The 14,074-nt window shown below is 37.1% G+C and overlaps 1 protein-coding gene and 1 pseudogene across 5 annotated transcripts in view; both read right to left on the bottom strand.

Moving 5' to 3' along the window:
- The window catches only part of IFT88 (intraflagellar transport 88), a 211,100-nt gene that overhangs the window by 131,106 nt on the left and 65,920 nt on the right, over positions 1-14,074 (bottom strand). The gene's annotated exons all lie outside the window — the stretch shown is intronic.
- Positions 1,329-1,945, bottom strand: LOC129082326 (60S ribosomal protein L9-like; annotated as a pseudogene).

Raw genomic sequence — 14,074 nt, 5'->3', positions numbered from 1 at the left:
ACTCTATTGTCTGTTTCTTTGTGTTATGTATGCATATATATTTTTTATTGCTTAATCTCTTCACCTTCTTTCACCCAGTTCTCCAACCTCTTCCCCTCTGACAGCTGTCAGTCTGTTTGCTGTGACCATGCCTCAGTTTATATTTTGTTCATCGATTTATTTTACTCACTAGATTCTACATGTAAGTGAGATCATATGGTATTTGTCTTTCTCTGACTGGCTTATTTCACATAGCATAACAATCTCCAGGTTGATCCATGCTGTCACAAAAGAAACGATTTTCATTTTTATGGCCAAGTAGTAGCCCACTGTGTAACTACCACAGCTTTTTTATCCACTCACCTACTGAGGGGCACTTGGGGTGTTTACAGATCTTGGCTATTGTAAATAATCCTGCAATGTACATAGGGGTACATATATCCTTTCAAATTAGTGTTTATGGGTTTCTTAGGACGGAATTGCTGGGTTATAAGGCAGTTCCATTTTTATTTTTTTGAGAAAACCACAGTTTTCCACAGTAGCTGCACCAATGTGCACTCCCACCAACACAAGAGGATTCCCTTTTCTCCCCATCCTCGCCAGTACTTCTTGTATGTTCATTTATTGATGGTAGCCATTCTGACAGGTGTGAGGTTAAATCTCATTGTGATTTTAATTTGCATTTCTCTGATCATTGTGATGGTAAACATTTTTTTCATAGGTCTGTTGGACATCTGTATGTACTCTTTGGAGAAGTGTCTATTTAGGTCCTTTGCCCATTTTTTAATTGGATTGTTTATCTTCTTGTTGAGTTGCATTAAGTTCTTTATACATTTTGGAAATTAACCCCTTATCAGATGTATCATTAGCGAATATGTTCTCCCATGCAATGGGTTGTCTTTTCATTTTTTGGATGGTTTCTTTTGCTGTGCAAAAGCTTTTTAGTTTGATGTAGTCCCATTTGTTTATGTTTTTCTTGCCCCGGGAAATATATAAGCCTATATACTGCCTATGTTTTCTTCTATGATTTTTATGGTTTTGTGACTTACATTTAAGTCCTTTACCCATTTGGAGTTTATTCTTGTGTATGGTATAAGGTGGTGATCTAGTTTCATTTTTTGGCATATTTATCTAATTTTCCCAACAACATTTATTGAAAAGACTGTCTTTACTCCATTGTATGCTCTTGACTCCTTAAATAGTAGTTGACCATAAAGGCATTTATTTCTGAGATACTGTTCTGTTCCATTGATCTATATGCCTGTTCTTTTGTTTCAATACACAGTTTTTCTTGCACTTTTAAAATTATACAAATAAATGTAAGGATTATTGCAAGTGTGAGGAATCATTCAGCATCTTGCTATTTCTATAGCTGGACAACTTAGATTGTATTCATCAGCTTGCTGAAATGTTCTTTTTTTCAGAAACATAGGTAGCATCCAAAAAATTTCTGATATCCTTGTTTTTAACTGTTGTGACTTGCTGAATCAAAGCAGCTTAATTTGATGCAAGTTCAATGACGTTTACTTCCAGAATCAACTCATCTTTCTGGGCCTGAGATAGTGAACAAGCAATGCCTGATCTCATCTGAACCCTGCAGATGTATTTTTTCCCCCAGGAAATTTCTGATTTCAACAGGAGAACCATTCTCCTGAATAACAATGTTGATGGGAAGTGAATATACACAAACTTCATCTTGTAGTGGAAACCCAGGGGTAACACCCTTGATCATGTTCTGCACATGACTGCAAATAGTGCAAACAGTGGCCAGCTCCTTTCTATTTCCTCACCATTTGTCAACCTGGAGCCTCTTTTTCTTTCCAAGAAGGCCGAGTTCGATGTTGATGTGGTTGAAGCCCCTCCAAATGATGCCTCTGGGGCCCTTCTCAATAACCGTGTGTCCCTTCAGAGTGATGTCGACATTTTTGGGGATGTGGAAAGTCTGATTGCTGAGAATGGTCTTCATCCTCACAGTACAAATGGCAAAGAGGGCCATATGCCTGTTTTGATGCCAGTATCGGGCTGTTTTGATTAAAATGGCCTGTATTATAGTTTAATATCAGGTACTGTGAACCCTCCAACTTTGTTCTTTCAAGATTGCTGAGGCTATTTGGGATTTTTGGGAGGCTCCATATACATTTTTAGAGTATTTGTTCTACTTCTGTGAAATATGCCATTGGTATTTTAAAAGGAATTGTGCTGAATCTATAGATTGCTTTGGGTGGTGTGGACATTTAAATGATGTTAATTCTTCCAATCCATGAATATGGTCATTGCTTCCACTTGTTTGTATTTTCCTCAATTTCTTTCTTCAATATCCTCTAATATTCCAAGTACAGGTCTTTTACCTCTTTGGTTAAATTTATTACTAGATATTGTATTTGTTGTTGTTGTTGCAACAGTAAGTAGGATTTTCTCAATTTCTCTTTCTAATAGTTCATTACTGATATATTAAAATGCCACCAATTTCTGAATATTAATTTTGTATCCTGCTTTGAGAAATTAGTTTATTAGATCTGGTAGTTTTTTGTGTGTGCAGTCTTTAAGTTTTTCTACGTACACTATCACGTCATATGTAAACAATGTCAGTTTTACCTCCTCCTCTCCAGCTTGGATAGCTTTTATTTTCTTGCCTGATTACTGTGGCTAGGGCTCCAGTACCATGTTGAATAAGAGTGGTGAAAGCTGACATCCCTGTCTTATTCCTGATCTTAGGGGAAATGCGTGTAATTTTTGCCCACTGAGAATGATATTGGCTGTAGGTTTGTCATATATGGCCTTTATTATGTAGAGCTATGTTCTCTTTATTCCCACTTTGATGAAAGTTTTTTTTTACCATATTTTTTTGCTATATTTTATCAAATGGTTCTTCTACATCTATTGGTATAATCATGTGATTTTTACCAATTTCAGGTTTTCCAATTTCTTAGTGTATAGATAGTTGTTCATAGTATTTCCTTACAATCCTTTGTATTCCTGTGGTATCAGTTATTTTTCGTCTTTCATTTCCGATATTGTTTATTTGGGCCCTCTTTTTTTTTTTCTTAATGAGTCAGATTAAACATTCATCAATCTTGTTTATCTTTTCAAAGGTCCAGCTCTTGGTTTCACTCATCTTTTGTATTTTCTTTTTTTGGTCTTTATGTCATTTATTTCTGCTCTTATCTTTATTCTTTCCTTCCTTCTACTGAACTCTGGGCTTTGTTTTTTGTTTTCTTCTATGTCTTTTAGGTGTTTGTTTAGATTATTTATGTGAGATTCTTCTTCTTTTTTGAGGTAGGCCTGTAATTTATGAACTTCTCTCTCAGGACTGCTTTTGCTGTGTCCCATAAAATTTGGGTTGTTGTATGTTCATTTTAATTTGTTTCCAAATAACTTTTGATTCCTCCTTGATCTCCCTGTTAACCATGTATTGTTTAACAACATGCTATTTAGCCTCTATGTATTTGAAAGTTTTTCAGTTTTTTTATCTTAGTTGATTTCAAGTTTCGTACTTGAAACTGAAAATCAGCTACTCAGCATCTGTGGTCAGAGAAGATGCTTGATATGATTTTAATTTTCTTGAATTTATTAAGAGTTGTTTTGTGTTCTAACATGTAGTCTAACTTTGAAAATGTTCCATGTGCACTTAAGAAAAATGCATATTTGCTGCTGAACTAACACAGATGCTGAGCAGCTGATAAAAAGGTCGTGCTAAACAGAAAAGGAGCAAGTACACAGAAACTGTGTGATACTGTTACTGTAGAGTATAGACAGTCCATTGGAGCACTGGAGAGTCTCCCCCATTGGCCAAGATGGTGGCAAAGGGAGGTTCTTACACTGAGCATTACCCAAAGCTAGAAACATGAATGGATAGGGCCTTAGTGTGCCAAAAGCTAAAAATACAAATGTTTAGGGCCCGACTGCACTGAAAGCTACAAAGTTGAATGAATAGGTCCCCTGGGCATGCCGAATGCTAGCAAGATTACTGGATACGAAAAAAAAAAAAAAAAAGCCCTGCCCTCCCTATCCCTATAAGAATTGTGGGCTTGAGCTAGAAAGAGATGGTCTTTGAGATGGTAGTCCATCATTCTCCCAGGTTGTACAGCACCTCAATAAAACCTGTTTCCTTTTGCACCAGAACTTACCTCATGAGTTTGGCTTTTGCTGCATCAGGCAGTCAAACCTCCATTTTACTTAGCATGAGATTATCAATTCTAAACTCAAATACAGATGCTTTAATGATCATCAGTTACTTAGCATAAGCCATATCTTTACTCCCTATTAAAAACACTGATGATTTTTTCACAATGTACATTATTTTTTCTAAAAATTAAAATTAATACATAATAGTTAATACCTACCCAGCACTTACTATACTCTATGTACTGCTTTAAGCATTTCACATGCACTACCTAATTTAATCCTCACAACCCTGTAAGGCAGGTTATTACAATTAGTCTTATTTTATATGTAAAGGAATTGAGGTACAAGAGAGTAAGTACTGAGTGGTAGAACCAACAACTAGGCTGCAATGCCCTTAAAATCTGCGAATAAAATCTATTTAGGTCAACTTTTGAAACTGACATTATTATACTATTTTGATTTTTTTAATGCAGGCAGTTGTCCATGGTTTGACTTCATATAAAATAATACTGGTATATCAATGACTTATGTGTAAAAATCTGAAAAATATTTTAAAAGCATAAAGGAAAATAATTTCTTTCCAGAAACGACTACTTCTTCTTTTTTGTAATAGCATAACTTTTTAAAAATTTTTTTTTATTGGTCAAATACATTTGCCTCCATTATCCCGCCATCACCTTCCCCCGCTTCACCTACCCCCAGCTCCCACCCTCAACACTTCCCCATTTTGGATTTCTCTATGGGTCCTTTATACATGGTTCCTTGACTTGACTCTTCCCATTCTTTTCCCCTTTACCCTCCTCCTGCCTCTCCTCTCATTACTGTTGGTTTGTTTTCTCTTTCAATGTTGCTGGCTATATTTTTCTTGCTTGCTTCTTTTGTTGATTAAGTTCCACTTATACATGAGATCATATGGTATTTGTCTTTAGCCCTTTGGCTTATTTCACTTAGCATAATGCTCTCCAGTTCCATCCATGCTGTTGTGAAGGGTAAGAGCTCTTTCTATCTTTCTGCTGCATAGTATTCCATTGTGTAAATGTACCATAGTTTTTTGATCCACTCATTTATTGATGGGCACTTAGGTTGCTTCCAGTACTTGGCTACTGTAAATTGTGCTATGAACATTGGAGTATATAGGTTCTTTTGAATTGGTGTTTTGGGATTCTTAGGGTATAATGCTGCAGTGGATTGCTGGGTCAAAAGGAAGTTCCATTTTTAGTTTTTAGAGGATATTCCATACTGTTTTCCACAGTGGCTGCACCAGTCTGCCTTCCCACCAACAGCATACTAGGGTTCCCTTTTCTCCACGTCCTCACCAGCACTTGTTTGTTGATCTGTTTATCATGACCGTTCGGACCAGTGTGAAGTGGTATCTCATTGTTTTAATTTGCATTTCTCTGATGGTTAGTGATGATGAGCATCCATTCATAAGTTTCTGGGTCCTGTGCATGTCCTCCTTGGAGAAGTGTCTGTTCAGGTCCTTTGCTCATTTTTCATTGGATTGTTTGTCTCCCTGTACTGGACTTCTGTGAGTTCCTTATATACTTTGAAGATAAAACTCTTGTCTGAGGAATCATTGGCAAATACATTTTCCCATGTGGATTGTTCCCTTTTTGTTTTGCTGATATTTTCTTTAGCCATGCTTCTTATCTTGTTGAAGTCCAATTTGTTTATTCTTTCCTTTATGTCCCTTGCTCTAGGAGACATAGCAGTGAAAATATTGCCTGTGTGGAATATCTGAGTTTCCCTATGTTCTCCTCTAGGACGTTTACGATGTCGCACCTTATATTTAAGTCTTTTACTCATTTGAGGTTATTTTTGCATATGGTGTATGTTGATGGTCCAATTTCGTTTTGTTTGGAAGTAGCTGTCCAGATCTCCCAACACCATTTGTTGAAGAGGCTATTTTTACTCCACTTTATGCTTCTGCTCCCTTTGCTAAATATTAATTGACCATAGAGACTTGGGTTTATTTCTGGGCTCTCTATTCTGTTCCATTGATCTATGTGTTTGTTCTTATGACAGTACCAGACTGTTTTGATTACAGTGGTTTCATAATATAGTTTGATGTCAGGCATTGTGATCCCCCCTACTTTGTTCTTCTTTCTCAAAATTGCTGAGATTATTCAGGGTTGTTTTTGGTTCCATATACATTTTTGAAATGTTTGTTCTATGTCTGTGAAATATGTCATTGGTATTTTAATAGGAATTGCATTGAATCTATAAATTGCTTTGGGTAGTATGGACATTTTGATGATGTTAATTATTCCACTCCATGAACATGGTATATGCTTCCATTTATCTGTGTCTTCCTTAATTGCTTTCTTCAGTGTTGTGTAGTTTTCTGAGAACAGGTCTTTTACCTCCTTGGTTAAGTTTATTCCTAGGTACTTTATTTTTCTTGTTGCTATAGCAAATGGGATATTTTTTCCTGATCTCTGATTCCAATATTTCTTTGTTGGTGCACAAAAATGCCTTTGATTTCTGAATATTGACTTTCTATCCTGCTGTTTTTCTAAATTCACTTATTAGGTGGAGTAGTTTTTTGGTGGAGTCATAGGGTTTTCTATGTACACAATCATGTCATCTGCAAACAAAGACAGTTTTACTTCTTCCTTTCCTATTTGGATGCCTTTTATTTCTTTTTCTATCTGTCTTTATTTTTTTGTCTAATCACTGTGGTTAGGACTTCAAATACTATGTTGAATAGGAGAGGTGAAAGCAGACATCCTTATCTTGTTCCCAGTCTTAGTGGGAAAGCTTTTTGTTTTAGCCTGTTAAGTATGACGTTGGCTGTAGATTTTTCATATATGGCCTTTATTATGTTGAGGTACACTCTCTTTATTCCCACTTTGCAGAGTGTTTTGATCATAAAAGGATGCTGTACCTTATGAAATGTTTTTTCCGCATCTATTGATATGATCATGTGATTTTTGTCTTTCCTTTTGTTTGTGTGATGTATTACATTTATTGATTTACGAATATTGAACCATCCTTGCATCCCTAGGATGAATCCCACTTGATCATGGTGGATGATCTTTTTATATATTGTTGGATGCAGTTTGCCAATATTGTGTTGAGGATTTTAGTGTCTATGTTCATTAGCGATATTAGCCTGTAGTTTTTTCTTTGTGATGTCTTTATCTGGTTTTGGGATTAGGATGATGCTGGCCTCATAGAAACAGTTTGGGAGTCTTCCCTCTTCTTGGATTTTCTGGAATAGTCTGAGATGGACACGAGTTAGCTCTCTCTTAAATGTTTTGTAAAATTCTCTGGTGAAACGGTTCGTTACAGGGCGTTTTATGCTGGGAGTTTTTTGATCACTGCTTCAATTTCACCAGCTGTTATCAGTCTCTTCAGGCTTTCTGCTTTCTCCATTCAGAAAGGGTGTATTTTTCTAGAAATTTGTCCATTTCCCCAAGGTTTTCAAATTTCTTGGTATATAATTGTTCATCTTATTTTCTTACAATTCTTTGTATTTCTGTGGTATCAGTTGTTATTTCTCCTCTTTCATTTCTGATATTATTTGTTTGGGTCTTCTCCCTTTTTATCTGGATGAGTCTGCTTAAAGGCTTCTTGATTTTGTTTATCCTTTCAAAGAAACAGCTCCTGGATTTGTTGATCCTTTAAATTCTTCTTTTAGTCTCTATGTCATTCACTTCTGCTCAGATCTTGATGATTTCCTTCCTTCTACTCACTCTGGGCTTTGTTGTTGTTTCTCCAGTTCTTGAAGGTGTATGGTGAGGTTATTTGAAATGTTTCTCTCTTTTTTAGGTAGGCCAGTATTGCTATGAACTTCCCTGTCCGGACTGCCTTCACTGTGTCCCATAGGTTTTGGACTGTTGTGTGTTCATTTTCATTTGTTTCCAGAAACTTTTTGATTTCTTCTTTGATCTCATTATTGACCCATTCATTGTCTAATAGCAGGCTATTCAGCCTCCATGAGCTTGAATGTTTTTGAGTTTTTTCCTTGAGGTTGGTTTCTAGTTTCAAGCCCTAGTTTCAAGGGTTTCTAGGAAGCCCTTTCTAGTTTCAAGTCCAAGGAAATGCTTGTTACGATTTCAATTTTCCTGAGTTTGTTGAGCCTTGTTTTCTGTCCTATCATTTGGTCTATCTTTGAAAATGTTCCATGTGCATTTGAAAAGAACCTGTATTTTGCTTCTTTGGGATGAAAGTTTCTGTAGGTATCAGTTAAGCCCATCTGATCTAATGCATCATCTAATTCCACAATATCCTTGTTGATGTTTTGTTTGGCAGATCTATCCATTTTTGACAGTGGGGTGTTAAAATCCCCTGCTATCAGTGTGTTGCTGTCTATACTTTTCTTGAAGTCTTCCAAGATTTTCCTTATATATTTGTGTGCTCCTATGTTGGGTCCATATAGGTTTTCAATTTTTATGTCTTCTTGATGCATTCTTCCTCTTAGTATTATGAAGTGTCCTTCTGTGTCTCTTTTTATGGACTTTGTTTTGAAGTCTATTTTGTGTGACATAAGTATTGCTACCCTGGCTTTTTTCCTGTCCATTTGCTTGGAATATTTTTTTTCCATCCCTTTACTTTCAACCTGTTTAGGGCATTTGTTCTCAGGTGGGTCTCTTGTAGGCAGCATTTGTGCGGGTCATGTTTTCTAATCCATTCCACCACCCCATGTCTCTTAATTGGAGCATTTAATCAATTTACATTTAAAGTTATTATTGATAGATACTTATTCATTTTTTCCCCTTTGTACCTGTGTTCCTGTTTCTCACTCTTTTTCTTCATCTTCTTAAAGCAGCTCGTTTAGCGTATCTTGCAGTGCTGGTTTCGTGGAGGTATATTTTATCCTTCTTTTGTCTGGGAAACTCCTTATTTCACCTTCCATTTTAATTAAGAGCTTTTCTGGGTAGAGCAGTCTTGGTTGCAGGCCATTGCTTTTCATTACTTGGAATATTTCTTGCCATTCCTTCTGGTTGTAGTGCAGAAACTGCTACTTCTATTTTGGTATACTTCCTTCCAGGTTTTTTTCAGTATTTTTCACTTAACCTTACATAGTATTTCAGTAATCTTTCAAAATATGACTTTTACCTTATGCTGCATCCTATGAATAAGGATGAAGATTCCTTCTTTTCATTCTTGATGTATTTAATACATGTGGTTTTAGTTCTCACTTCCCAATAATGCCCACAGAAATATAAAAAAGGCTTTATATTACCTTTTTAAAATTGTTGTTCAATTACAGTTTTCCCCATTCCCCCCCCATTTCTCCCCCATTTCTCTCCCCTGCCCTACCTAACCCCCATGTCCCACATTCAATCCTCACCCTTGTTGTTTTTGTCCATGGGTCATTTACACATGTTACTTGAACTGACCTTTCCCTTTCTTTCCCCATTATCCACCCACTCCTCCCCTCTGAAAGAATGTGTACTTTGTTTCTTTAGGATGAAATTCTGTATGTATCAGTTAAGTCAATTTGATCTAGTCCATTGTACAGTGGCGCAATATCCTTGTTGTTATTTTGTTTGGAATATCTATTGCTGACAATGGAGTGTTAAAATCCCCTACTATAAGTGTGTTGCTATCTATATCTTTAATTTTAATTCTTAAATATATTTTATTGATTATGCTATTACAGTTGTCCCATTTTGTCTTCTCCTTAATTCCCCGCTACCCTGCACCCCTCTCCCACCGACATTCCGCCCCCACCCCCCACCAATTTTTAGAATTCTTGTTTCTTCATTCTGTTCTGGTTCAATGTTTATTTCTTTGGTCTGCTCCGAATCATTGATTTGAATCCTGGTTTCTTTCCCTTTACTGTCCATGTTCATGGGTTGTACATATAAGTTCTGTGGCTTCTCCATTTCCTATAGTATTCTTAGCATCCCACTATCTATTTTGTGCCTACTATTTATGCTTCTTATTCCCTGTACCCTTTCCCCTATTCTCCCCCTCCCCATGCCTTCTTATCTCCATTTCTGTGATTCTATTCCTATTCTAGTTGTTTGCTTGGTTTGTTTTTTTGCTTTTTTAGGTTCAGTTGTTGATAGTTTTGAGTTTGTTTTCATTTTATTGTTCATAATTTTTGATATTTTTTCGTAGATAAGTTCCTTTAACATTTCATATAATAAGGGCTTCATGATGATGAACTCCTTTAACTTGACCTTGTCTGGGAGGCACTTTATCTGGCCTTCCATTCTAAATGATAGCTTTGCTGGATAGAGTAATCTTGGATGTAGGTCCTTGTCTTTTATACTTTGAATACTTCTTTCCAGCCCCTTCTGGCCTGCAAGGTTTCTTTTGAGATATCAGCTGATAGTCTTACGGGAACTTCTTTGTAAGTAACTATCTTCTTTCTTTCTGCTTTTAAGAGCCTATCCTTATCTTTAATCTTGGGTAATGTAATTATGATGTGCCTTGGTATGTGCTTACTTGGCTCCAACTTCTTTGGGACTCTCTGAGCTTCTTAGATCTCTTGGAAGTCTATTTCCTTTGCCAGATTGGGGAAGTTCTCCTTCATTATTTTCTCAAATAAGGTCTCAATTTCTTGCTCTTCCTCTTCTCCTTCTGGCATTCCTATGATTTGGATGTTGGGACGTTTAAAGTTGTCCCAGAGGTTCCTAAGCCACCTCATTGTTTTTGAATTCTTTTTTCTTCATTCTGTTCTGGTTGAATATTTATTTCTTCCTTCTGCTCCAAATCATTGATTTGAGTCCTGGTTTTCTGCCTTTACTGTTGGTTGCCTGAATACTTTTTATTTCATTTTTCATAGCCTTCATTTTTTCCTCCATTTTGCGACCATACTCAACCATTTCTGTGAGCATCCTGATTACCATTGTTTTGAACTGTGCATCTGATAGGTTGGTTATCTGTTCATCGCTTAGTTCTAATTTTGCAGCTTTGATCTGTTCTTTCATTTGGGCCTTTTTTTTTTTTTTTTTTTTTTTTTTGTCTCAGCGCACCTGTTGTGTTGGGAGGGGTAGAGCCTTAGGTATTTTCCAGTGCAGGAGGAACCCATGTCGCTGTGTTGTGATGCTGTATTTCGGGGAAAGGTTCATAGAGGGAACAATGCCACTTGCTTGGCTCCCCACCAGCTTTCAGTCACTTCCCCTGCTACCCACAAGCACACTGGGCCCTTCTGGTGCTGATTCTGGTTAGGTAGGTCTGTGTATGATCTAGGACCCTGTGGGACTCTCCAATGAATTCTATGAGGCTAAGAGTTTCTCCTGCTGCTGCATCCCCCACAGATTTTTACAGCCAGAGGTTTTAAGACTTTCTTTTCCCGTACTGGAACCCTGGGTTACGCAGTCTGTCTTGCTCCCCTGCTGTTCCTCCCAGTTTATCTGCACACAAATATGGGACCACCCTCTCCGCCAGCCACCGCCTCACCAACCTGGTCCTCCAGATACCGCCTAGCAGCGCATCTTCTCTGCCCCCATCTCAACCCCTCCTACCAGTGTGGATGAATGTTTCTTCTTTATCTCCTTGGTTATTGAACTTCCATAGAGTTCAATTTACTGGCAGTTCTGATTATTTTTTGTTTTTAAACTTGTTGTTGTCCTTATTTTAGTTGTATGAGGAAGCAAACTATATCTACCTATGCTTCCATCTTGGCCAAAAGCCACTCCTTTCTGTCTATATCTTTCTTGAAGTCCTCCAAGATTTTCCTTATGTATTTGGGTGGTCCTATGTTGGGTGCATATATGTTTATAATGTTTATGACCTCCTGATGAATTATGAAGTATTATGAAGTGTCCTTCTGTGTCTCTTTTTATGGCCTTTGTTTTGAAGCCTATTTTCTCTGATATAAGTATTGCTACCCTGGCTTTTTCTTTCCTGTCCATTTGCTTGGAACAACTTTTTTCCAACTCTTCATTTTCAGTGTGATTAGATCTTGTTTTTTGTTTTTTTGTTTTTTTGAGATGGTTCTCCTGTAGGCAGCATATGTGCAGGTCATGTTTTTTTCATCGATTCGGCTATCCTATGTCTTTTGATTGGAGCATTTGATCCATTTACATTTAAAGTTATTATTGATAGGTACTAATTCATTGCCACACTTACCCTTTATTCCTGTGTTTTTCTCTCACTCTTTTTCTTCATCTTCTTAAAGCATACCCTATAGCATATCTTGCAACCCAGGTTTGGTGGAGGTGTATTCTTTTAGCCTTCTTTTGTCTGGGGAACTCCTTATTTTGCCTTCCATTTTAATTGGAGCCTTCCTGGGTAGAACAGTCTTAGTTGCAGGCCTTTGCTTTTCATTACTTGGAATATTCTTGCCATTACCTTCTGCCTTGCAGGGTTTCTGTTAAGAAGTCAGCTGCTAGCCTTATCAGAGCTCCCTTGTATATACTTTCTGTTTCTCTCTTGCTTCTTTTTAGATTCTCTCTTTGTCTTTGATATTTGCCATCTGAATTATGATGTGTCTTGGAGTGGGCCTCATTGTATTCATCTTGAATGGGACCCTCTGTGCTTCTTGGACTTGGGTGGCTTTTTCTCTCCTCTAATTAGGGAAGTCTTCCATCATTACTTTTTCAATTATGTTTTCTATCCTTTGCTCCTCTACTTCTCCTTCTGCTAGCCGTATCATAAGTATATTATCACGTCTCGTGTTGTCCTGCAGTTCCCTTAACCCTTCTTCATTCTCTTTGAATCTTTTTTCATTTTCTTGCTCTTTCTGGGAATTTTTTTTCTACCTGTCCTGCAGCTCACCAATTCGACCCCCTTCTTCATTTAGCCTGCTTTTGATTCCTTCTACTGTGTGCTTCAATTCAGAAATTGTATTCTTCATTTCCTCATGGCTCTTATTGACAGTTTTTATTTCCTTTTTCATCCTATTTGCAGTAAGTTTCTTGTAGCTTCCTTGTAGTTTTTGGTAATTTTCTCTGAGTTCACTGAGCTCATCAAGCTTCTTTATATACATTGTTTTGAACTCAATATCTGATAGTTTACTTGCCTCTATTTCATTTAGCTTTTTTTCCTGGAGATTCCTCCTTTCCTTTCGATAGTGGTTTGTGTCTTCATATCCCCATTTTAAGGGAGACTTTTCTTTTTTGCTTCTGCTTCTTAAATTGATCTGCTTTGAATCCCTGTCTTTGTGGTGTGAACTTATATGATATGAGACCTGTGTGATCCAGTGGTGCAGTCTCCTTGATCTCCTAAACTCGATGCTCTTGGAATACCCTTTATGCCATTTATGTTGGCCCTCTGGATATAACTGGGTTTTGATTGTTGTTGGGTCATTCTTTGGTAGGTCCTTCCCTCTAGCTGATCTACTGAGGGTCACTCCACCCACCATGTCTTGTATGCTGCTGTGCAGGTGCTACCCAGAAGAAAACACAAAGCCCAGGAAACAAACCCACACCTGCAAAAATAACTCCCACCCACAATTCCACTATCAACAGCAAATGAACCACTATCAATAGGGTATAAAGAGATTAAGACTACTATAAGAAAGGAGAGTGAAAATGAGAGGACCTACTGAAAGAAAAATGACTTTGAGAGGGTGGAAGGAGAAGTGCTAATAAGAGTAGGGAATCTGAGCAATGAGAAAAGAGGAAGTAAACCTTATATTATAAATAAAAAAGGGAATGAAGAAGGCAGAATGGAGTAAGAGAAGGGAAGCATATAGTATTAGGTTTAAACAGAAATTAAAAAAATAGTGAGAGAGAGAAAGAAAAAGGAAAAAAAGTAAATAAATAATAAAAAATAGGAACCAAATTGGAGAAAAAGATCCACCACAGCTCTATTAACAACAAAAGAGCTAAAATTAATATGGGTGGGATGGGGATAAGAGGGGAGGAAAGAAAAGTAAAGCTTAAGAGATGTCTAGAGGCAAGGAAAGTGATTTTAAGGTGATAAAGACAGAGGGAATACTAAGAGTGAGGAACAAAAACCAGGCTAAGACAGGGAAATATTAAAATTTGAGAAGAAATACCATATGATATCACCTATAAGTGGAATCCAACCAACTAAACAAACAAGCAAGGAAAATATAACC

Source organism: Pteronotus mesoamericanus, unplaced genomic scaffold (genome assembly GCF_021234165.1).
Source record: "Pteronotus mesoamericanus isolate MK-2021 breed Mesoamerican mustached bat unplaced genomic scaffold, CSHL_Meso_final scaffold_125, whole genome shotgun sequence".
NCBI classification, from domain to species: Eukaryota; Metazoa; Chordata; class Mammalia; order Chiroptera; family Mormoopidae; genus Pteronotus; species Pteronotus mesoamericanus.
This window is presented reverse-complemented; position numbering and strand designations above follow the sequence as displayed.